This window comes from Pan troglodytes, chromosome 2, assembly GCF_028858775.2.
Source record: "Pan troglodytes isolate AG18354 chromosome 2, NHGRI_mPanTro3-v2.0_pri, whole genome shotgun sequence".
Classification (NCBI taxonomy): Eukaryota; Metazoa; Chordata; class Mammalia; order Primates; family Hominidae; genus Pan; species Pan troglodytes.
Genome location: NC_086015.1, coordinates 198,006,817 through 198,032,393, shown reverse-complemented (window position 1 = coordinate 198,032,393; position 25,577 = coordinate 198,006,817). Strand labels below are relative to the sequence as shown.

General features: G+C 48.2%; 1 long non-coding RNA gene across 1 annotated transcript; it reads right to left on the bottom strand.

Moving 5' to 3' along the window:
* Nucleotides 1-408: 408 nt before the first annotated feature.
* LOC129143661 (uncharacterized) lies at nucleotides 409-23,451 on the bottom strand. Its single transcript, XR_010155404.1, has 3 exons — nucleotides 23,208-23,451; nucleotides 3,696-4,120; nucleotides 409-2,762 (listed from the first exon to the last, which is right to left on the bottom strand). It is a non-coding gene; the product is annotated as an uncharacterized LOC129143661 (long non-coding RNA).
* Between the last annotated feature and the right edge of the window lie 2,126 nt (nucleotides 23,452-25,577).

The following is a 25,577-nucleotide window of genomic DNA, read 5'->3' as shown; positions in this document are numbered from 1 at the left end:
TCCAGATTAGCAGAGGCTGGGGCCTATCTGAGGCAGACTGCTTCAGTGCACACAGGCAAGCTAGGGTCAAGAAGTGGACCGTGGATCTTTCAAATCTCTTCTTATCTTGCTTTCAGGTGATTCTGTTATTTAAAGTTTTTATCTTCTTGAAAATTTTAGGAAGATTAAATTTCTTAGGAAATTTTAAATCAAATCGTGCTTTTATGGAGTAAGAGAACTGAGCCTTCCCTTTCATGACCCCAGTGTACCTCTCCCAAGAGGTGTAGTAAGTTCGTTTTGCGTGGTTGATGGGGGGCGGGGGTTAGCAGCTCTTCTCTCCTTCAGTAGTTCTCAAGCTTGGCTGCATCAGGAATCACCTGGGAGGGTTTTTTGTTGTTGTTGTTGGTTTTTTTTGTGGTTTTTTTTTTTGAGATGGAGTATCACTCTGTTGCCCAGGCTGGAGTGAAGGGCTGGATCTCAGCTCACTGCAACCTCCGCCTCCTGGGTTCAAGTGATTCTCCTGCCTCAGCCTCCCAAGTAACTGGAATTACAGGCATGTGCCACCACGCCTGGCTAATTTTTGTATTTTTAGTAGTGACAGGGTTTTGCCATGTTGGCCAGGCTGGTCTCGAACTCCTGACCTCAGATGATCTGCCCACCTCGGCCTCCTGAAGTGCTAGGATTACAGACGTGAGCCACCATGCCCAACCCACCCGGAAGTTTTAACAAACACTGATGCCTGGGCTCAGTCCCCAGAGGCGCTCTCTGAAGTGCTTGACCACGGGTGTGGCCTGCCCATTGAGGGTATTAAAAGCCCTTCAGGTGACCCAGGTACAGCAGGCTTGAGAACCACTGTCGTATAGTTTTAGGCCAGTGACCAGGATCCTTGGCTCTTTGAAGGAGCAATTTCAAGTAGATCTGAGCTGCAAAATTGCCATCACCTTACCCCTGCTCATTAAGAAAACATAGAGAAAAATCTTCCTGCTAAAAGCCTGGGGTGAAAAGGTTCCGCTTTTGATGGATGCACTTAAAAGAAAAAGCTTTGATTTGTTTGAAGTCATCCTTAGGGGTGGGTTTTTTTCTTGCATCTATGAGAGTGTTCTCAAACCCCGTGAAAAAAATTAGATTCTAGCAGCAAAGGTTGATGAAATGCAGATACTGGCAAAGAGTCGTTTCAATGAAAAACCAAAAGGCCCATGGCTGGCTTCCTTCTTGAGTAGTTTCTACGGTTTTCACAGATATTTCTGCAATCAGATTGCATCATTCATCCTCCCCATTCCCACTGTCATAATCCAGGTCTGACATCTTCCCGCTGCAGTGTCACAGTCCCCTAACTCGTCTCCCTGCCACCAGCGTTTCCCTTTTTCAGCCACTCTTTGCATCATGCCCAGAGAGATCTCTCTAGAATGCATATTTGATCGTGTCACTCTCTTGCCTAAAAATCCTGTAGTGTCTGCTTCCCTGTTGCATTTGAAATAAAACCTGAACTTCTTTGTACAACTCATAGTCACTCATGATCTAGTACATGCCTAACCTCTCCGGCTTTTCATCTCAATTTCTCCATAATCCCGCACACTCCATGCCAAAACCAGACAGAATGACTCATGGTTTTCCAAACATGCTGAGCCCTCTCATGGCCTGAGGTCTGGGTTCTAGAGGGTTCTCTATATCTGGAACATCCTTCCCATCGCCTTCCACTTTCTTCTCTCAGCTAAGTCCCACTTTTGTTGTTGTTTGTTTGTTGAGACAGAGTCTTGCTCGTCGCCAGGCTGGAGTGAAATGGTGTGATCTGAGCTCACTGTAGCCTCTGCCTCCCGGGTTCAAGCAATTCTCCTGCCTCAGCTTCCTGAGTAGTTGGGATGACAGGCGCGCGCCACCATGCCCAGCTAATTTTTGTATTTTTGGTAGAGACTGGGTTTCACCATGTTGGCCAGGATGGTCTCGGTCTCTTGACCTCGTGATCCGCCCACCTCAGCCTCCCAAAGTGCTGGGATTACAGGCATGAGCCACTATGCCCAGCCAGCCCCACGGGTTTTTAAGGAAGCTTCCTTGAAGCCCCACTCCAGGTTAAGCATACTCTTCTTTCCCCCCACAGCACCTCAGGCATTGACCTCAGTCACTACTCTTACCACACTGTGTTATGATCATCTCTTTGTCTACCCTAGACTGAGATCTTTTTAACACCAGTCTAGCACCTAGCCCATAGCCTGACATGTCATTGGTGCTTACTATGGTTTACAATAAAAAAGAATCAAAATAATGCCCGAAATATGTTCATTTCTGCCCAATTGACTTCTAGCAAAATGGGCAACTGAAGTAGGTAGTTTGCATAGACACCAAGAAAATAAATCTTTGTCTTAGTGGCACCTAATTTCCCGTGTCAATAAAATCTCATGGAAAAATATCAAGTGCTTGCTGAATGACCAGCACAATGGGGACAAGCAAAAAATAAGACATGGTCAGATGAAATGTTCGTTCTTCCTCTTTGCTTTTACTGCAATAGGTGTTTCTTGGCTGAATCTCTTCATTCCCCATGAACTGCTGTCCCCCCGGGTATATGGCTTTTCCTCCGCTACACTCAAAGCAGCTGAAGGGCATGGTCATGCGTTATGGTCCCTCCATGGCCCACCTTGCCTGGGACACGTGCTCAGGAATGTTGTCCAATTCCAAATTATGATGAGCGAAGATTTGGCAACACATTTTGAAATGTTTTCTTTGGAACCCAAAATTAAAACTTTCACTTCTGATGAAGTTGCCTCAAATTCTTTCTGGAATAAAGCAAGCTATTAAAAAAATGAACAGAGGAGAGTGAAAATACATAAAAATGAATAAATAAGGACATGAAAAATATTTGGTGAAACCCACTATATCTCACCTATTTGTTTATTTGATCATTTGTTCACCAATCCATCCTGTCATCCAACTAACCATCCTTCATTTAACAAATATGGATGTGTCTGGGGCTGGGCTCAGAGTGATAAATGAGACAAATAGTCCTTGCACTCATGGGCTAATGTTCTAATGGGAAACAGACATTCAACAAAGAATTTCAAGTGTAACTGGGAACGAAAAGGGTGGTGTGGAGGTGCCCCCAAGACAGACGATGGTACTTGCTCATTCATTCACTCACCACTCACTCGCCCACTCATTCATTCCCGGGTCCTCACAGAAAGCCTGGATTCGCAGCACCACTCAATGTTTACTGAAGGAATGGATGAGGCCTGCTGTCTGCACAGTGTGTCATTAACAAAGGAGAATTTACCAGGAAGGTTGACTTGGGGAGCCCCAAATTTAAACTTACTTGATTTTTTAAAGCTTCTGGTTTTCTCACATCTCTGCAGTAAGGAGCATGGGCATGTATAATGTCAGAATTAAGACCTAATGATGAGACACCAGAGGTGTGAGTGCCCTACCGCACAGTAGCAGGGTTACCCCAGGGCTTAGCCAAAGGCAGTTTAACTTACAGTAACAAAGAACTGACATTTCCATCACCCACTTCCCTGAGGAAGAAAAAAGATCAAAGATATCGCAGTGCCATCGTTTAAACAGTAAAATAGAATTCACCTTGTGCAGCAAATGCCCCATAGCACCTACATTACCAGTGTTCTGTGTCTCCTCGGTGACAGGCCTCTGTAACAAGCCTCTGTAAGGTCTCTTCTATCCCTTGAGTCCCAGCAACTCTAGCCAGAGCCAAGAGAGCCCTGCGGGATACTTGCCTGTTTGATTTCACGAAAGGACTGGCTTTTGCCTTTTCTGGCTAAACATGAGATGGAGAGAGACAGTGAGGGCGGGCTTTAGGATGTCACTGTGCCTTTGGCCGGAGCTCATTCTGCTGCCAGGATGAGTCACCTCGAAGATAAGAGTCGCAGTCATTTGTGAGCTGGGTGTTACCACACTTGGCAGAACTTGGATTCTATTGTGTCCGGAATTGGTGGGTTCTTGGTCTTTCTGACTTCAAGAAATGAAGCCACAGACCCTCGAGGTGAGTGTTACAGTCTTAAAGATGGTGTGTCCGGAGTTTCTCCCTTCCGGTGGGTTCGTGGTCTTGCTGACTTTAGGAGTGAAGCCGCAGACCTTCACAGTCAATGTTACAGCTCTTAAAGGTAGTGCGGACCCAAAGCGCGAACAGCAGCAAGATTTACTGCCAAGAGCGAAAGAACACAGCTTATTGAGCCTCGAAATGGACCCGACTGGATTCCCGATGCCGGCTCGGGTGGCCTGCGTTTATTCCCTTATTTGGCCCCACCCACATCCTGCTAATTGGTCCATTTTACAGAGAGCTGATTGGTCCATTTTACAGAGCGCTGATTGGTATGTTTTTACAGAGTGCTGATTGGTGTATTTACAATCTTTAGCTAGACAGAAAAGTTCTCTAGGTCCCCACCTGATTAGCTAGACACAGAGTGCCGATTGGTGCGTTTTTACAGAGTGCTGATTGGTGCATTTACAAACCTTTAGCTAGACACAGAGCGCTGATTGGTGCATTTACAATCCTTTAGCTAGACAGAAAAGTTCTCCAAGTCCTCACCTGACCCAGAAGCCCAGCCGGCTTCACCTCTCACTATGGCGGGAGCGATAAGCTGTCACTCCCCATTCCTGCTTAGGTCTGGATCTGTAAAAGCATCAGCAGGTCCAGACAGCTGAGGTTCTGTGAAAGGGTCCTATGTGCTTCTCCTGCTTCCCAGCTTAAGAACTAACGGGTGTCCAAGTGCTGAAGAAAGGACCCAGGGAAGCGAATGGGAGACCTGCTTCTAGTCCCAGACCTGCTACTGATGCTCTGTGTGGCTTTGGACAAGCTGCTTTTCCCTCTGGGCTCCACTTTCCTCGTCTGTAAAATGCTCATAGTCAGTCTAGTCCAGAAGCTCTAACTTTTGGGCCCTAGTCTACCAGAAATCCTCAAAGATAGCAATGGTTTCTGTGATTCCAAATAGCCTGATGAAAATGTACATTTCACAACGAAGGGGCTGAGTTGACTAAAGAGCCCAGCTCCATTGCTTTTGACTAGCATTGTGTAGATGTCATAAATTGGGACTCTTGTGTTCATTAGAAACCCCTATCAACAGCCGTATATTTCTTTTTTCCTTTTTCTTTTCTTTTTTTTTTTTTTGAGACTGAGTCTCGCTGTGTCACCCAGGCTGGAGTGCAGTGGCGCGATCTCTGCTCACTGCAAGCTCCACCTCCCGGGTTCACACCATTCTCCTGCCTCAGCCTCCCGAGTAGCTGGGACTACAGGCGCCCGCCACCACGCCTGGCTAATTTTTTGTATTTGTAGTAGAGACGGGGTTTCACCATGTTAGCCAGGATGGTCTCGATCTCCTGACCTCGTGATCTGCGACTTGGTCTCCCAAAGTGCTGGGATTACAGGTGTAAGCCACCGTGCCTGGCCCATATATTTCTTTAATAAATCACAGGAAAAGAAATTTTTAACATACTTAGTTTTCTTCATACAAAATTGTTCTAAATGTAGGCCAGCATGAAGTATGGCTTTTGAAAGGTTTCTGGTGGTAAGCACATTGCAGGTCCCTTGAAACCCAGTGATCCATCCAGCTCTAAGATTCTAAGATTCTAAGACTGGCGAGGGAGCCCATCTCGCTCCCTTCCTCCTGCTCCATTGCTCCACAGCAAACAGCAGCCGTCTGCACCTAGGACCAGGCTGCAAGCTCACTTCAGACAAGGGCACTGGCTCCTCTGTGTGTTCAGAAAAGGTCTGAGAAGTTGGTGATTAGGGATTATGATCCCTGAAGCCCAGAGTATCTCTCAGTAACCATTATCAACTTACTTTATCATTGCCTCAGCTTCCTTTTCTGCGAAATAGTGTTCTATCTAAGATAGGCATAAATGGACATTATTTTGAATAGTAACAGTTAGAATAACCTTTGGACTATTGGATATTCTATGGAGAGAGGCAAGTGGTAGGCAGAATATAGACTCTCAGAACCAGAATTGCAATTCATGAAAGTTTACCCACCATATGTGTAAACACACACACACACACACACACACACAAACACACACAAAGTCATACTCTCCTACAAGATAGAGGTGTGACCTACCTAGCCCTCTCTTTGAGTCCTTTCTTTCTGGCTTGAATAAGAGTAGATAGGTAGCTGGGGTGTTAAAAGAATTTTCTAGGTTTTAGCACCTGATACCTTGCAAAGACTTAAGGTCACCAGCTGCTCCCTTCTTCCAGGTGAAACCAGAGAGAGCTTGACCTCAATGTGGGTACCGACGGTCTAATTTCCTGATGCTTGGAGGAGGACATGTAAGAGGGACTGCTGGACTCTGCAGAGGGAGAAGGATGCGCTGAGACATTCCATTCCAACTCTCTCACAAAGCTACCCATGAATCCCTCAGAGCCAGGGTGAGAACCCAGGGATGAATGAAGTGGATACAGTTAGGGCGCTAAAACCAGGAATTCTTCTCTTCGTGTGATATTTATAGGAGTTGCACATAAAAAGTAACTCAGCCACCATTACCATCATTGCCGTCATCACCATTACCCCGAGAGAGGAGCATCGGCTCAATGTCCTGTAATGTCCAAAAACAGCTTTTACAGCCATTATCTTATTTGAGCTTCATAATCACCCTGTAAAGTAGGTGCAGCAGGGCTTATTCCCTGCTCCCCTTCCCTTTTGAGGATGAGAAAACTGCAGCGCCAGGAGAAGTGACTTTCCCACGGCCATCCAGCAGGTAGTAGAGCAGACACAGGACTACAACCCAGGCCTTCTCACTTCGGCCCAGTGTCTTTCAATGACGGCTCGGAAAGCTGTTGCCTTACCAAGAGCACCGAGGGGAATGGGTGCACTGGGAAGGTGCTCTCCTAGGTGGAGACTACCTTAGTTCAGGCTGAGGACAGAGGAGCAGAGACCCTGTTCCCCAGTGAAGGCCTGCCAATGTTCTGATGCCTTTGGGGTTGCTGATGCTCCCCATTGCACCAAGAGGAGCAACTGATTTTCTGATTTTCTGGTTGGCTTACCCCGTTGATTGCAATTGAGCTGAATCTTTAAATTGAGCTTGCCAGAAAAACTGGTACCAATTAAAGATGAGCCTTCTGCTCCCCATGGCTGGCTGTGGTTTAGAGGCCTCAGGGCAGCCCAAAAGAGGCTCTGTCCCTGTGAGGTCAGCCCTTATCCTCCCATCCCCAAGGCTCCTTCTCTGTAATCCGAGCAGACAGCCGTCACTATGGACATCTCCTTTTTTCCTCAGCAAAACCTGGTTGTGCATTTCTTCCTCCTACCCATCTCCTTGAAATCAGCCCAGTCTAGTCTCAGAAACGTGTGCTGAAACACCCAGAAGGGCAGCTGCAAACCTGGAAGCGCCAGCACCAGAGGAGCCCAGGCCTTCAGCTGACTTCTCAGGCATGCCCCTCCTGCATGCCCTCCCTGCCACCCCAGCCCTCCCCCAACCACCTACACGCGGGACCAGCTCCCACTCCACGGATTCCCAGGCCCCCTGCCCTGGCAGGGCATGCTCCCATCTTTCTGGTTTGTACCTTTCTCAGTGCTCTACATCCCACTGGAGGAAACCACTCAGTCTCTGGCTTTTAACCACCTTCTGTCTCATACTTCCATGTATCTTTGACTGCAAGCGATCTCTTTTTTCACGGTTTTGAACAAGTGTCCCAGCTAACTTATGTTGGCTTTTAAGCACAGATTCTACAGGCCTCTGTGTTATCCTTCCCTTTCACAGTATCATGAAGTGTAAGAGGTGGAAGGGGCCTTGCGTAGTTCCATTTTACAATGAGACACACTGAGGTCCTGAGAGGAAATGCAATCTGTCCTAGGTGGAGACGACTTTAGTTTGTACTGAAGACAGAGGACCAGTGGCCTGTGCCCTAACAGAGGCTGGCAAAGCTTGGCCTTTGTGTGGATCCTGAAGCTCCAATTCCCTGATGCTTATGGGAGTGCATGCAGGAGGTACTGCTGGACCTAGCAGGGAGAATAATGTGCTGCACAGCTACTGGCCTGGAGTTCAGCCTCCACCTTCTGGCTTCAGTGCTTAGCATTTCTTCATGATTCTCTTCTCTTGGTCTTTCCACTATTTGAGTCAATCTCAGAATCCCTTAGTCCAAGTCTGGTGCTGATGCTACTGGTACCCAATACATTGGTGAAAGAAAACAGAGGCCTATCACCAAACAGACTGAGGATTTCTTGCTTGCTACATAATCATGGCTTTGTTTTGTGCCAGCTGGGATTCACAACTTCGAAAATATGCTTGTGCAGATTTCAGCTCTGTCCTATATCCCTCCAACCGCTCTGTTTTCCTATCATGTTTTCAGGCCCTCAATATGTCCTCTTTAGCTATCTGCTCTAGCTTCATATGCTAGCCTGGTCACTCTTCCAAAGACCCAGCTCTGAGCATGTCCCCTTCTCTAAAACCTTTAGTGGCTCCCCATTATCTACTGATCTCCTTCAGCTGGTATTATCCCTCTCTGTACCAGCTGCAAATGTCTTTCTAGCTATGCCTTATCTGGCAACTCCCTCCACTGGGCTTCTTATACCCACCATGCCGCCAGCCTGTCTCTGCTCCCTCCACACGCCTTAAGCTTCCCTGATGCATTGTGTTTGCCTAGACTGTCTCCTTGGCTTAGAATGGCCTTCTCTCTCTCCCAAGCCTGCAGAAATGCTACCGACTTCTCAGGACCTATCACAAATGCCATCTTTCATGAAGCCTTCTTAGTCAAACCACGTGGTGCCTCAGACGTCTTTGTTTTCTCTCTCTCATCTCACTCACCTAACTCTGCTTTGCTTTACAACTATTGAGACCCACATCTCCACTGGGCTGTAAGTTGGAGGGCAGGGACTTGGCCTTTTCCAACTTGGTATTTGCTGCTGCCTGTAGGAGAGGCTGCACGGTGAGCATTTGTTAAACGAATGAATTCTTTACAGTGCTGTCATTGCAAGGGTGTCTCTGGGTTGTCAAGGTTAATATGAATAATTAAGGCTATAATAATCCATCTCTGGATTATTAAAATGAACCCAGTCTCTGATAGCCTGCCTTCCACAGAGCCTTCCTCTAACAACTCTTTACCCCAGGCAGAATTTCCTTCTGGGAGCTTGAGGCTTTGATTACAGAAAAGCACCCTGGGAGGCCAGACCTAGAAACATGTTTATCAGTCTCTCACATTTGCAGTTTGCCTGAAGACAGCTCTGAAAGTGGGTTGCGTGGGGGTTAAGAGTTGGAGGTAGGGGCCGGGAGACAGCCCCTCTCCAAACTAGCCTGAGTGCTTGCAGATGTTAAAAGCAGCCAGCATTTCATAAGTGGGCATGGCGTCCGTTCCCATCAAGCCCTTCTTTCTCCTGGGCCCTGTGAGTCTGGAATAACCAACCAGGCTGCCACAGATTCCTGTGATGCTTCCTGGAAGTGAATGCTGCTGATTCTCACATTTTAGACATTATTCTATTTTTATTGTTATTTTTACTTTTTGAGACAGAGTCTCATTCTGTCATCCAGGCGTAGTGCAGCAGTGCCATCTTGGCTCACTGTAACCTCCACCTCCTGGGTTCAAGCGATTCTCATACCTCCACCTCCTGAGTAGCTGGGATTACCGGCATCCACCACCACGCCCAGCTAATTTTTGTAGTTTTAGTAGGGACGGGGTTTCTCCATGTTGGCCAGGCTGGCCTCAAACTCCTGACCTCAGGTGATCCACCCACCTCGGCCTCCTCAAGTGCTGGGATGACAGGCGTGAGCCACTGCACCTGGCCACATTTTAGACTTTAAAAAATGATATCCACCAGTCCTTTCACTACCCTGCAGAACTTTTTATCCTTTCCACCACCAGTGGTGCACAGGGCCAGATCATGCTGGATTTTTCCATCTGAGTCAATAAAGGCTCTTTGAGCTTCCACTGGTGTGGACCTTGTGGAGGGTGTCAACACATGATTCACATCTGCCCAGAGCACGCAGACTCAGAAGGCCAGACCGTAGGAGCAAAAAGGACCCCGAAGGGCACCAGGCCCTACTGCTTCATTTGCAGACCTGGAAACTGGCTGGCGTGAGGCGTGGAACCGTCGGGCCCCTCTGCAGGACTCTGCTTGTGAGCAGGGGTGGATGGGCAATCACTGTTGGTTTTCGATGGGGAATTGCAGGGGCAGGCCCCTGGAGCCAGACCCTTTTCCCTTCCGGCCCGGGAGGCACACAGGTGTGCAGCGTGTGCCATTTGGCTGAATGGAGCAAGTAGGAGCTGAAATCCAGTCCATGCTCCTTTTGTTTTTGTTTTTTTTTTTTTTTTTGAGACAAAGTCTTGCTCTCTCTCCAGGCTGGAGTGCAGTGGCATGATCTCTGCTTACTGCAACCTCCACCTTCCAGGTTCAAGCAATTCTCCTGCCTCAGCCTCCTGAGTAGCTGGGATTACAGGCGCACACCACCACACCCAGCTAATTTTTTGTATTTTTAGTAGAGACAGGGTTTCCCCATGTTGGCCAGGATGGTCTAGATCTCTTGACCTCGTGATCTGCCTGCCTTGGCCCCCCAGAGTGCTGGGATTACAGGCAACAGCCACCATACCCGGCCCCATGCTCCTTTTACCAAGCCCTATTCCATGGCCTGGCATGAGACCTCTCCCTCCACAGGAAGAGGTGACTTTCTCTATTTTGCAGAAAGGCACCTTCTACTTGACAACTCTAGTGCCAGTCTGGCTGCAGCTACCCAAAGGCATGACTTTTACTAATCGGTCCACTCAGAGGAGGCCCCATTTTCTAAGTCATGCAAAGATATGCTATAGGCCAGTGGGGGTCCAGGTGACCTTTCCCTACGTCTTCAACTGCCTCCCACCTGTCCCTTGTAAAGATCCTCCATTCAACCCAGGCTTATCATACAGGAATGTGTAGATCACTTCCTTTTCCACAGTCTCAAAGCCTCGAGCACATTCTTGCCCATGCGTGACATGTGTATTATGCCATTTGTGTACTTCTCTACACACCAGTGAGCTTCCTAAGTACAGACATTCTGCTTATTGATCTTTGTTTCTACACCCCCTGGGAACGTATAACTGAAGGAAGGACTCAATTAGACGCTGCCGTATAAATTCTACCTCCAGCATCTCTCTGCCACGCCACTTCTCCCACTCCCACCTGCCCCTCTTGCTGACTCTCTAAGCCTTGCTCTTCTTTACAACTCCCCTTGGATTCTGCTTTTTGTGAGATTTTCCCAAAAAAATGGTTCACAAATGTTCCCCTCCCGGTGGCTTGTGCCACACAAAGTGTGATGGTGATTCTAACAGCCAAACTTACTGAGGCCCTGGTATGTGCCTCCCGTGCCAGGGGCTTCATGAGAAGAATCTCGCTTAATTCTCCCAACACCTATGAAGCTATATTAGTTATCTATTGCTGTGTTACAAATCACCGCAAACACGACAACACACACTCATTAGCTCACAGTTCCTGTGAGTCAGGAGACCAGGCGCGGCTCAGCCGCGTCCTCAGCTCGGAGTTTCACAGGGCTGTAGTCAAGGTATTGGCCAGGCGGCATGTTCTTCTGGAGGCCCTACTGGGGAAGAATCCACTTCCAAGCTCACTCGGGTGGGCAGAATTGATTCCCTTGTGTTTTGTAGGAGTGAGCTTCCTGACTTCTTGCTGGCTAGCCACAGCCTCTGCCCTTAGCCTAAGCTGCCTTATCCTATTAGACACTTCTGAGGGTCAGTCCATCTTCACTCCCTGATTCATGGATGCCAATCAATTGCTGGGTGAGCCTTTTTACATAGTCGGTCTGGAGGGCTGTGTGTAGCTGCTGTCACACTGGTGCTCATGCGGCCATGCATTCCCTACATCTGACAGAGTCCCAGCTCATCAGTGCTGCTGCTGCTGATGATGTCAGAGGAGGGAGGCCTTCTAGCCAAAGAGGAGAGAGAAGCCCAGCCTGTGAGGAGAGCTCCCTGGCTGGGTGATCCAGTATAGGGTAGGAGGGGAGAAAAGGGTGAGAGGGTGAGGGTGGGGAGAGGGGTGCAGAAAGCAGGGGAGCCCCTCAGCTCCTTTTGGGACTCCAGTGACCAAAGGAGACTCAGTCCTGCCCACCCTGGTGCAGATCAAGGCAGTAGGGCCAGCTGTGGACTGGCAGTGACCTTGGTGCCTTTGACTCATATACCCATTGTCCTTCCACCCCCTACCTTTCACCCTGAGACAACGGCCTGTCATCTGGTCAGATTTCCCCTTTCCCTTTTGCCACCTGAACTCCTGGTTGGGCCACTGAACCCTTTTGGAGCCCAGGCTCTGCGGACTGATTCCAGGCCCGTCCTCTTAACTCATTCAAATACCCCAGATGCTTTTGTCTCTGAGATTATCTTTCCATTTTCCTCCCTGTTATGACTTTTTACTGGTTCGTTTGCCCACTGTGGAAATTTATGTTCTTCGCCTGGCTAATCGTATCTTCTTCCATTACTTGGGCTCCCAAATTTGATCATGCAATGATCTTTTCCCCACAATTTCTGGTAGGCAGGAGATCCTAGTTTAAAATAACAACCCATCTCATTTCTTATTCAATCATTATTCACTCAGTACATGATTTCTTTTCCTGAGGCAGGAGCAATTGCTCAATTTTATTTTCTTTATCAGTCCAGTAAACAGAAAGGCAGCGCAATAACCCCAGCAAACTCCAGTGAGCGGGAAAACCTCAGGTCTTGTTTAACCTTTCCTCATCTGTGGCAGAGGGTGATAGGGTGAGCATTACTCACGGAATTCTTGGTGAAATTATCTTATTCCTCCTTTTCTCCAAAGTTTAGGTCATGACAATTTTCTCCATGATGTAAACAAATAAATAGTTTTCCAAATTTGAAATGTAGGAGTCACTTTTGATCTTTCTCTCCTCCTAATCCCCGCATCTAGCAGCCCCGAGTCCTATCCGTTCTGTGTTGGAACACCTCTCCAGGGCCCTTGCCTGCAACCCCACTTCCCCCACCCTCTCCACTCTGAGCTGCCGCAACTGTCGCTCTGTTCTCACTCCCTCCACTCTTGCCTCTTCCAATCCTTACCTCACAGAGCATCCAGACTGCTTAAAAACCTAAGCCCCCGTCCTGGCTAACACGGTGAAACCCCATCTCTATTAAAAATACAAAAAAATTAGCCGGGCGTAATGGTGAGCACCTGTGGTCCCAGCTACTCGGGAGGCTGAGGCAAGAGAATGGCGTGAACCCGGGAGGCAGAGCTTGCAGTGAGCTGAGATCGCGCCACTGCACTCCAGCCTGGGTGACAGAGCCAGACTCCTTCTCAAACAAACAAACAAACAAACCAAAAAACCCTAAGCCCTGATTCAAACCCACCAGCAACTTCCCATTGCCCTCAAAATGCAACTCAAGCTGATCTCTGTGTTCTGAGACCTACAGGGCCTTACAGAATCTGGCCCCTCCTATGTCTCCTCTTTCATTTCCTGTGTCTCTGCCTTCCACCCTCTAGACACACTGTCCTCTCCTTTCCATATCTCCCAGAGCCAAGTTCCTCACTGCCTTAGGCCCTTGCAGATGCAGCTCCCTCTACCCGGCATGCCCTTCCCCGAGCTCTTCACAGGATGGAATCCTGCTCGTTTTTCAGCCTTCTGCTTAAATGTCACCTTCCCTAGTCCTAAGCGGGCCTCCCCTATTATGCTTGCTTCTGCTTGTTCTTTTTCTTCACAGCACTTGCGGTCTTAATCAGTGGCGGCCTCTCCTCTCCACCAGACTATAAGCTCCATGAGGGCAAGGGCCATACATGTGTTGTCTCTGGCTGTATGACCAGCTCCCAGCTCAGTACTTGCCACATGGCAGGCACCAAAGTCTATTAAATGGAGTTTTGTAAAGGATTAATAAATAATGAATGAATGAGGCTTCCTTGAATTCTTTCCACCCACATGTGCCCTTCCAACCAAGATTAGATGTCTTTCAAATATGATATGGACTCCCTCCCTCCTTCCTTGACTCCATTCCCTCCATCTGTGCTCATTTCTTGAGCAATTTCTATGTGTTCACATTATTTCCCCACCACAGTGACATCTTGTTTATCTGAAGGACATTGTCTCACACCCTCTTCTACTCAGAATGCAGCTGAGAAGCCAGAAAGAAGCAAAAAGTCCTCTGCAATGAGCTCCAAACTGGGAGATTCTGGCCTTTGGGCTTCCACTCAGAGCAATATTTTCTATTTTCCCACACTCCTAATAGGGATGAAGATCTGCTCCCCAAGCCTACAGCTGATTAATTTATTTTGTTGCTGGGAAAATGTGCTGCCAAACTCCATTAAATGATGACCACCTTTTTCAACGAAAGACCTCAAGGAAGGAAATTTAAATAAAACTTCTAATAGACATAGAATCCTTATTTTTGGTATATTCATTCATCACTGTCTAAACCCTGCAGATGCATGTGCGTGCACACACACATATACACACACGCACACCCTGCTGCCTCTTGCTCCCTCACCCACAGCCGCAGTCAGACACGATGGAGCTCCTTCCAGGGAGGTATGTAGTACACGTTGCCAGGTGTCCTGCTGGAACGCTGATGGATGCCCAGAGGGGCCCTTTTCAGCGCATCTTCCTTACAGGATCCAGGAATGCAGGAGCCTTGGGATTTCTCTCAGGTCGTCTTGGACTGGTTGGCCCGAACTGCAGCCCTCCAGAAGCTTGGGACAGTTCCCAGGAGATCATGGATGCATTCCTTCAGCACCAAGGGCTCTGTCCAGCATACCTGGCCCATCAGAACACATACCTGTACCCACTCCTCCAAGAACTCTTCCACAACTTCCATACGGTCAAAGCCAAGAAATGGAGTATTTACAATCAATTGATTCGTTATTCATTCATCTGCATTTCACATCCCCTGTGTGCCTGGCAGGCAACATGCAAGATGGTCTCTGCCCTCGGGGGACTGCCTTACTCAAGTGCTGGCTGCACCAGCGATTTCCCGATTTCCCGTTTCTAAGACAATGCTTTCTTTCTTAAATAGCCTATCAGGTGGGTTCCCTTAGGGGTCTGGGTTACCTTAGGGGTCCTTAACCTTGGCTCTGACTTCTTGTTGTCTGTTTACAATTTGTTCACCTATCTCAGAAGAACTTCTGCCCTGATTCGTAGAGAGCTTGCTACATTGCTGGTTTCTGCTGGCTCAGCTGGAACTGCCTACCAGGTTCCTTCTTCTCTGTCTCTGCGTCCCGCATCTGATGCAGTATCGAAGTGCGGATTTAGCTTCAGATTTGTCCTAGAAGCTGCCGCAGCAGTTTTTTGTTTGTTTGTTGGTTTGTTTGTTTGTTTGCTTTGAGAAGGAGTCTGGCTCTCGCCCAGGCTGGAGTGCAGTGGCGCCATCTCCGCTCACTGCAAGCTCCGCCTCCCGGGTTCACGCCATTCTCCTGCCTCAGCCTCCCGAGTAGCTGGGACTACAGGCGCCCACCACCACGCCCGGCTAATTTTTTTTTGTATTTTTAGTAGAGACGGGGTTTCACTTTCACCGCGTTAGCCAGGATGGTCTCGATCTCCTGACCTCGTGATCCGCCCTCCTCGGCCTCCCAAAGTGCTGGGCTTATAGGCGTGAGCCACCGCGCCCGGCCCGCAGCAGTTTTTTAGGATTGGAGGCGGATCGCTGTTAGTCACTGATTCTCTAGGGATTGTCCTATGAAAGGAGACATATGTATTTCCCTGGAGGAGCTCCCCCAATCCACTGTAATCTCATTACAAGTTATTTCCATAAAGAATTCCTGATGGGTGCCCAGGGAGCCGAACTGGTTACATCGATGTTCAGGCATTCAAGGCCCTAAGGGCCCAAGGCCTGAAGGGAATGGGACACAGCGCGCAGGTGTGAACAGAGCCACAGCAGTGAGACGGCTTATCCATTTTTCTGTGTTAGGTTTCCAGGTGAACCAATATCTCACTCATTGAAGAACATTAAACTTCATGGACAAGGAATTATGAGACTTCTCTCATAAGCATGGACTTCCAGTAACTCACAAAGGCCTCTGACTCAATTTCCTCCAAAGGTTCTCTTAACTGCCACCACTTCTCTCCAGCCCTCTGCCACCTCTGCCCTTGCCTGGACACTGCACAATGTTGTAACCGCAACTCCTGACTCACCCCTCAGTCCCCTCTAATTCGGTCTCCACACAGCATCCAGAGCCATCTTTTAAGCCACAAATCCAACAGGGTTTCTGTCGCCCCTCAATGGCCTCCTTAGACCTCAGAATAATATCCAAGCCCCTTTGCTCTGGTTCACAGAATCCTTCCAGCTTGGTCCCCGTTGACCTCTGCTACGTCCTTATTCTTCGGCACTCGTTCTCTTGCACGAATGCTCTGATCACACATACCCCGTGTTTGCTCTTGCTTCCAGGTCTTCAAACATGACACACATCATCCTGGATCTCTCTGCCCTCCCTCCCCTAACTCTTAGTCAACCCTGAAGACGGTTTAGATACCATCTAAGGGTACCAGGGGAGGACACTGGCCCAGAGCACTCAGCGCTCTCCATCACCACCTCCTTTCCCAGCAGCTGGATTAGGAGGCCCTGTACCGCTGTTGAGACATTACCTTAATATGCGCTAATTACCTGTTTAGTTGTCTGTTTCCCTTACTAGGAGGTAAGACCTTGAGACCTAGATTCTCTCCTGTTCATTATTGTATCTCCAGTGGCTAGCACAGTTCTCAGGATATAACTTTCAGGGAAAGTTTTCAGGGAAAACTCAATAAATGGCCGTTGAATTCATTCATTCATGAACAGAATTGCTGCAATAGGATAAATCCCTGGTGTCAGAGACAATCTTGAAAAAGCGGGTTAGCACAATAAGAAAAGCCCCAGGCAGGAAGGTCATGAGATCTGAGTTCCTCATAAACTCGGGCAAGTCAAATCTCCTCTCGCACAGAACTTCAGTTTTCCCACATATAAATTCCAAAATCTAAATCTCAGAGGTCCTTTTTAGCCTCTGTGGTTTTTGGTGGTGAATCACACATGTTTTCTCGAAGAATTATCCCTATTCTTTTGAGTTGCCTGTGAGGGACATCAGAAGACCATCATGTTCAGAGGAGCACTCTTAAATTCCGTAAATACCACCAAGGACATAATTAGAAAAAAGAGATGCTTTGGTCCCAACAGGACTTAGTCCTCAAAACCTAATTGTCAATACCTCCTACTGCCTTCTTCCTGGGATGGAGGAGTCCCTGTCTTTATTTTTTCCTAATTGGCATCTTGGGACTTCTCTATGATGGCTTCACCATCTTTTCCCTACAGAGCTGGTAAGTTAGCTGAATTCCAAAGATTGGGGGTAAAAGTATCCATCAGAATCAGGACCTGAGAAGAACTGGAAAATGTGTCAAATTATATGAATGACCATAAAGTGTCTAGAAATTTATTATAGCCCTCCAGAGTCTAAGGCCTGAGGCCCCAAAATCCTGAGCTGGAATGTAAGGCAGCAGGTAGAAGGGCTCAAAATTATTGCTAGGGAGTCCACAGGTTCCTTATGAATCCAGCATTGTTTCTAGACTAAATGAACATGAAGTCTTGCAACTATACCTTGTTTCTCAAATGTACAACAGAGCTGCCATTGTAACTAACAACATAGAAATTCATTTAAAAATAGCACTGAATTCAAACCAAGCATCATGCACTTTCCTTGCTCAATGGATATAATCATGGATACAACAAAAGGTACTACAACAGATACTACCACATATCTGTTGTGTACCACAACAGATACTACACAAATACTACCATGCATACTACAATGGGTAGTGCAAGGACTCTCAGTTACTAGAATGCCAGCTCTGGAAAAGATGAAACCACAGCTATCTTATTGGTGCTATACTCCTAGCACCTTGTTCAAGGCTGGCCATGTGCTAGAGGCTGATCAGATATTTGTCAGGCATCAGGGAAAACTTTTTACTTTAAAAAGACAGATGCAGCCGGGCATGGTGGCTCATGCCTGTAACCCCAGCACTTTGGGAGGCCAAGGCGGGCAGATCACCTGAGGTCAGGAGTTCGAGACCAGCCTGGCCAACATGGCTAAACCCTGTCTCTACTAAAAATACAAAAAAAATAGCCAGACATGGTGACAGATGTCTATAATCCCAGTTACTCAGGAGGCTGAGGCAGGAGAATCAGTTGAATCCAGGAGGTGGAGGTTGCAGTGAGCCGAGATCACACCATTGCACTCCAGCCCGCTCAACAAAAGCAAAAACTCCATCTCAAAAAATAAACAAACAAACAAATACATAAATAGTAAAATAGAATAAAAAATAAAAACACAGCCATATTTGAAAACTTTAAGAACCACTAGGTGGTCAAAATAATTAACAAAATGACAGCTTCATGTTTTACTCCCTGTTGCAATTAAAAAACATTTGCTTTCACATATATGACTGCATTTGGCTCTCAAAAGATGATCCTGCAAGGAAAGTAGAGCTCAAAGTCCAACAGGCTGCCTAGGGCAGCACCATAAGCACCAGTAGTGGAACCTCGGCTTGCCACGTGATGACATTCGCTTGCAGGAGAATGTAGCTCTCCTCTCCCCTCTGCTAGCTGGGATGGCTCAGAGAAGTGACATCCGGGTAAGACAAGGCCCTAAAATAAGACTGGAGCTTCATCAAGCCAGGTGACTTATTGCTAAGAATTGCAAAAATAATACAGAGCTTCTTGCATTTAACAAGGTAAAGCAGTTGGTGAGGTTGCCTGAGCGGTGGCAGACGAGGCTCTCCTTTTGTGTCTCCGTCATCTCCCTTTTTTCTGTCATTAAATAGAAATAAAACGGTAGGGGCAATGTGAAGGTGAGTCTCTGATAAGTAATTTAAAGTGCATATTTTTGTGTATCTTGATTGAGGCCCAAGCTTTAAGGATCATGAAAGATGGCTGAAATGCAAAACCCTATGCAAATTGCAATCAGAAGCCTACTGATTAAATAAAGTAAGGTACATTCATACGATGGAATCGGATGCAGTTAAAATGATATAGATTTATGTTTGTTGATATACCATTGACTAAAGTAAGTAAAGGATAGCATATACTGTACAGTGTTTTCCTATTTACCTACATGTTATCCCTCTTGCAAGTGCAAAGACAGATGCCTGGAGTGACAGTCACCCAACATTAACTAGCTCTGCACAGGAGGATTTCATATGACTTTTACTTTCATACTTTTACATTGTTATGAGTGTGCAAACGGTGTGTTCTCTGAGCCCACCTGCACGGCTCATTCCAGAGAGTATAACGCATTCCCATAGGGCAGTGGTCTTTATTAACGAGTCCTCAACCATCATCCAAAGCTACTGGACACTTTCAGTCCTTTGATCACTAAGAAGACTGAGCCTTGACTGGCCATGTGACCAGCTACCACTGCAGGGCTCAAGTCACAGTGCTCACCGCTGCCAGCAAGGATCTCCCAAGAGTCACAGAGACACCCAGGCAGCATATGAGTCCATCGTCCACCTTGACTGGCCACATGGCAAGCCACCACCACAGGGCTCAAGTCACAATGCTCACCGCTGCCTGCAAGGATCTCCCAGGAGCCACAGAGACACCAAGGCAGGGTATGAGTCCATCGCCCACCCTGCCCACTCACTCTGGGCATCTTCCTTGTCCCCCAGGAGGCAGTGGTGAGGGAGGACAGATGGACATCCTTGTTCCCTCCCAACAAGCCAGGGACCAGTGTCTGTGCCCATAGCCTTCTCCCCAGAGGCCATTGGTCAACCATGTCAGCCACCGTGGGGACTGACCCTGGCCAGGTGCTCAAGGAATTTGGAGTCACTTTGTTTTTCTGAGCCTCAGTTTCTTCACTGGTAAAATTGGGATTAAACACTGCCTCCTGTGAGGATCGAATCAGATACAGTTTATTACAGTGCTTTGTAGACTTTAAAATGGTTTTGTGGTTGAAAAATCGGCAAGACAGCAGAGGCTTTGGAGTTCAACATGGATCTGAATGTGGTCCTGTCACAAATTGACTATGTGACTTGGGGAAGTTAAACATCCTCTCACGGCCTCGGTTTCTGGCCTTTAGTACGGGGTTCTCCTTTGTCCTACCACTAGCCCAAAACCCTTCAGGAGGAACTGTGATTTGTTAAGCTCCAGAGGACCAAGGCTCAAAGGAAACCTTCTGAGGAGTAATGATGCAGATGCTGTGGGGGTGGGGGATGCCTCATGGCTAGAACCCAACTTCCCCCACTTTGGTTTTATTTTTACACCCCTGAAGTCCAAAACCAGCTGTCTGAATCACTGGCAAACGGAGCCAAAACTATTGTCATGCGTCATAGGAGGCCGCAGGCTCCAGCCACACCTCAGGATGGTGCACTAAAAATATCCTCCCAGCGCTATTTTTAAGGCCCTGCAGCCTGCTGACCCCAGGTCACGGGAGCGGAGCCCTCATCACATGCACGCAGAGGCACCAAGTTAGGACCTGATGCCTAGCGGGCCCTTGGGTCAGCGAGTGAGGTGCTGCGCGTAAACCCCGCACTCTCCTCCCTGCCCACAGGGATCGCCCGCTGTGCAAAGGCCTCTGCCGCAGGTGCAGGCTCAACCCTCTCTGGATGCCTGCCAGGCACCACAAAGCCCACTGCGATGGGACCACTGTGCCCAGCTGTGCACTCCGCTTCCACACTGGACATTCTCAGAATCAACAGCACACAGCATCTGCCCGGCTGGGACACTGGGTACTCACCCTTCACGTGTGAACGGTCATTTATCATTTCCAAAGCATGTTCACAGCCGTGACCTTCTCTGACCCCCACTGCACTTCTGCCAAATTGATATTATTATCCCCAAGTTATAGATTAGGAAATGAAAGTGATATATGTGCATTTCTAACAGCCCTGTTATACAATACGATGTAGATGAATGTCTCTGGTGTGACCGAAGGTAGGATGACCTCGGATTAGCCAACATTGGCTCAGAATTTCTTCCTGGTGTCCTGCACATCTGGCCACACCCACCTTCCCTTGTAGTCAAACCAGTCACCATTCATTCATTCATTTGACAAGCATTTCCCCAGCATGCCCTCTGGGCCAGGCCTTCTCAGAGATAAATCACATCTTCCCTGTCCTGGGGAGGTCATTGTGCCAGGACAGAACTCTGGGGCATGGTGGGCACAGGGTAGCGGGAGAAGGTAAGAAAGGCTCCAGGAAGGAAGTCATCCCTTTGGGCATCTGAGGGCTGAGCAGGAAACAGAAATGCTGTCCAGACAGGAGCAGCTTAGGCAGGAGAGCAGGGAGCAAGCAGGAGCCGAAAGCAGGTCAGAGTGGGAGTGGGCAGGAGGCAGGGACCCGGGGCTGGCCCAGAGCAGGGCAGAGCGGGAGGTACGGGGCTGCCTGAAGGGCATGGGGAGCCACTGGGGGGTTCCAGCAGTGGAGAATGTGATCATTGGTCGGTGTTGGAGCTGTCCCTGTGGTAGCTGTGGGGAGAATGGAGAGAAACAAGGCTGCAGAGAAGAAGGCCAGATGCAGGTCTTACAATAGCTCAGGTGAGACAGGATGGGGCTGAGGCAGGTGGAGTGAGAGAGGATGAAAAAGAAGGAGCCAGTTCTAGAAGTCTTTAGAAGTAACTAAAGGTAGGATGAAAACAAGCGACAGGGCTTAGACCAGTTGGATACGTAGGTCAGGCGAAAAGAAGAGTCCAGGGTACCAGGGTTGGGCCTGGGTGACTGGGAACAGATGAACGCCATCCACAGAGTGAGGGCACACGGGGCAGAAGCAGGTGCAGGCAAGGGCAAGCTTGCTTTGCGTCTGCCATAGTGGGGGCGGGGCACGTGGCTATCTAAGCAGCACTGATAAGCACGAAGTCAGGTATACAGTTGTGGGGCTCAGAAAGAAATCAGGCTTGCATCAAACCTTTTGGAAGGTGGTTAAGGAGTTGAAGAAGCCTCTAGAACAATGGGTCTCAACCTTCTCTCATCAAAATCAACTGGACAGCTTTAAAAAAAAATACTGATATCTGGGTCCCATTCCCAGACATTCTGATGTGATTACTGTATTTCTGTATAATGGGCCCTGGCATTGGTATATTTTTAGTGATCCCAGGTGCTCCTTCTGGTGTGTAGCCAGGGATGGAAACACTGCCACGGAGACATGATGATGGAGCAGAGAAGAGGCGGGCCTGTGGTGCACACCAACATGGAAGGGCCAGGGAGGGAAGAGAGCCCCAAATCAGTCTGGCCTTCAGGGCAGAGGGCACCAAGAGAGAGCATTATCCTGGAGCAGCAGGAGTGGGATGTCAGGAAAGCGGTCCTGAGAGCAGCATTGGATGCTGCAGGAAGAACCAGGCCGTGGGAAGACTGAGGAGTGCCTCTGGCGTTTAGCATCTAGGAGTCTGTCAAGGTGACCCAGGCCAGGACAGGTTCCAGGTTGGGGGAAGGCAGCTGATGAGGGTTGCAGACTAGACCAGACTTCAAGGAGAGTGGAAGGGGAGTAAGTGAAGACGCCAAACGAGAAGCACTCTTTTAGGAAACTTGGCCGTGAATAGAAGCAGAGAAAAGAAGAGGAAAAGGAGGTATGATTGGACAGATTTGAGGATGCTTCTGTTCCAAGCATGAAGAAGCAAGAGGGGTAAGTGGACAAGGCCTTGAAAGATGGGCAAAGTGAAGTTCATAGAGGGTGGTCCTGAGGAAGCTGAGGGACCTGGGTTTCAGGGCTCAGTGCAGAGATCACCCCAGGAGGTGGGCTGCTTTCCCCCAAGGGGGCTAGGACCTGAGATCGTGTCACCTGCCCTCTGTACAGCCCTGCACCTGCATCTGTGCCATGGAGTGTGTTGATGGGTGGGCAGGCGCTGCTCTTTCCCCTGACCTCCAGCCCCACAGCTGGCCCTCTTTCTCGTGCCAGCCTTCTATGTCCTGGCCCTGCTGCTGGAGCTGCACATGCCAGGCTCTGCCTAAATGCAGATGACTCCACCAACTTTTGCTCCACTCCTCACCCCCAGAACTGTTGTTGTGGTTTACCAACTATGAAGGACCCACCACAGGTGGAGAACCGAGTACTTTGCACACTTGGAGCCCCTGCTTTCAAGACCTCCACAGCCTACTTATCTAATAGTTATTGCATGAATTCCTACATATGTACATGTATAAACATGAAAGCAATGGCGAAAATGCATTTCCAATCATACATATGCCTAATTGTGCACACTCCCCGCAGGATAGACACAAACGCCTCCAATGGGCACATGTTGGTCACCAAGACCTCCCCGCAGGACCCTCCTTGGCTACTCTGAGAGCGGCTCTCGTGGCCTGGAAAGAAGCCCACATTGATACAGGCCCAAGACCACCCGCCTTTCCCAACACAGTCACTCGAGTTTAGGAAAGGCCACGACTCACCTCCAGTTACTGAACCCCGAGCCTTTCCGACATGTGGTCAAAGGGAAAGAAATTTGCCTCTGCATTTTGGAATTTATGCATCACGAAGCTCAGTTTTTGTTTTCCCAGTAAATGGCTTCTCGAAGATAACAGGAGGAGGTGTCTTTCCAATGCTCACCCTCTTTCCCAGTTTTGCTCCAGAAACATCTGGTACCATCAGTGACTCAGTTTCAACTTGCAGTTTTAATTTCTTCATTTACAAGAGCTATAAAAGAATAGCCAGCAAAGCAGTCACTCCAGTATTTTTAAACTTACACCACTGATGCTTTTGTCTACTAACGAGTGTTATTGAGTATTTGCAAAAAAAAAAAAAAAAAAAAAAAATCCAAACTCAGTACCTATTTCAATACATTCTTAACTCAGTACAATTCAATACATTCTTAACTCAATACATTTCAATACCTTCTTAAGGAAAAATTTCTGACATGTGAATTGCTCTCTTTAAGTAAAAAAGGTTCTTAATTCTGAATTCTAGGTAAAAATAAGTATGAGGATGACAGTAATACGCTATCCTGAGATAAAGCTATTTTTTCCCACCCCACATTAGGCCTTGGTTGAGAAAGTGATACTGTCCCTCCTGTCTTCGAGGGACAGTGAGAAGGAGCCATGTTCATGCTATCAATAGCAAAGCACCTACTCACACGCAGAGACACTGTACAATGGTGTATTAAAATGGTAAACTTGAGCCATCTTAGCTCGAGACCAGATTTCTTAGAGAGTGTGGGCCCCTGGACCCTGTATGCATCAGCCCTACAAAGGCCATTTGAGTCCCCCACCCCACCCCACCCTCTGCTTCCCTCAACCACAGATACCATCCCTGACCCTGGCAAGCCCCCTGCAGTATAGACTGTTCCAGGCCTCCAGGCTGCCATTTTTTCTTCTTCCGTGACTCTTCTGACCCTGATTGTTTGGACAATGTGGGGAGGATTCTCTCCCTTAGGATAAAGAATGGGAGCCCAGTGGGGTTACCACTTCCTATCTTAGAAGGGCATCTGGAAACAGATATTTCTAGAACTGTGGAATCTTCTTGGGAGGCAGGTTGACCTCTTGAGAACCCAGAGGGAGAGAAGATAGCAGGTTTCAACTCATCACTAGCAAGAATAGTACTCACAGGTGCCTTGGAAGGTGGTGAGTTCCCCATGCTGGGGAGACTCAAGCAGAAGCTGTAGGGCTGTTTGTCAGGGACGTCCCGCAGGGGCTGCTCTTCATCAGGACTTTGTGGCCATTCCTGCACGGTGTGAGGTGAAGCCCGGTCCAGCCTCCCCTCCTTTCCATGGTTCTCCTTTGCATTGCACAGACAGGACTCACTCAAGACTCTCCAAAACTCTCAACACTGAGCAAACTTAGCTGTCCTCCTCCTCCCTGTCTAGCCTGTGACCACAGCTCAAAAAGTGACTGGAGCCCTCACCGGTGCTGAGTTACAAACTGATGTCCTGGCTTTGAGCATATGAAAGGGGTATGAATAGCTTTATTTTACTAATGAGGAAGCAGAGTTTACAGAGGTGATGTAGCCAGCTGGTTCGTGGAAGTTTGGCCCAGGCTCCTGACCATTGGCCACAGTGATTTTTTAAATGCATTCTTAGGTAAGGCAAAGAGCAATGTACATAATCATTCCACCTAATGTAACCTGTTTGTAAACCAAGTTTTTCTTTTTTTTTTCTTTTCTTTTTTTCTTTTTTTGAGACATTGTCTCATTGTCACCCATGCTAGAGTGCAGTAGTGCAAACACAGGTCACTGCATGAGTCTTCACCCCCCAGGCTCAAGTGATTCTCCCACTTCAGCCTTCTGAGTAGCTGGGACTACAGCGCGTGCCGCCATGCCCATACCCCACTAATTTTTATGGTTTTTGTAGAGGTGGGGTTTTGTTGTTGCCCAGGCTGCCCTCGAACTCATGGGCTTCAGCAATCTGCCTGCCTCAGCCTCCCAAAGTGCTGGGATTACAGGCATGAGCCACCGCACCCGGCCTTTACAGGCGTGAGCCACCGCACCTGGCCTTTACAGGCGTGAGCCACCACACTCAGCCTAAACCACATTTTTGAGCACATTTCCCTAAAATGCTATTTAATGACATGGTTTCATCCCCATTTCCCATCCACAGGATTTTTGGTTTCTCGCATTCTTTGCTTCCATTATAGGACATGTCGACGAGGGATTACCAGACTTCTGGGAGCTGTACTACCCGATAGTTGCCTGTTGGATTTCGTAATCCATCCTCCCACCCCTTCCTGGGGGCATCCTGTGGAGGACAGTGAGGCCCGCATGTACACCTGCATGCTGAGCAGATTAAAACTCGTCCTGTTTCCACACATCGCATGAGATCTGGGGGGAAC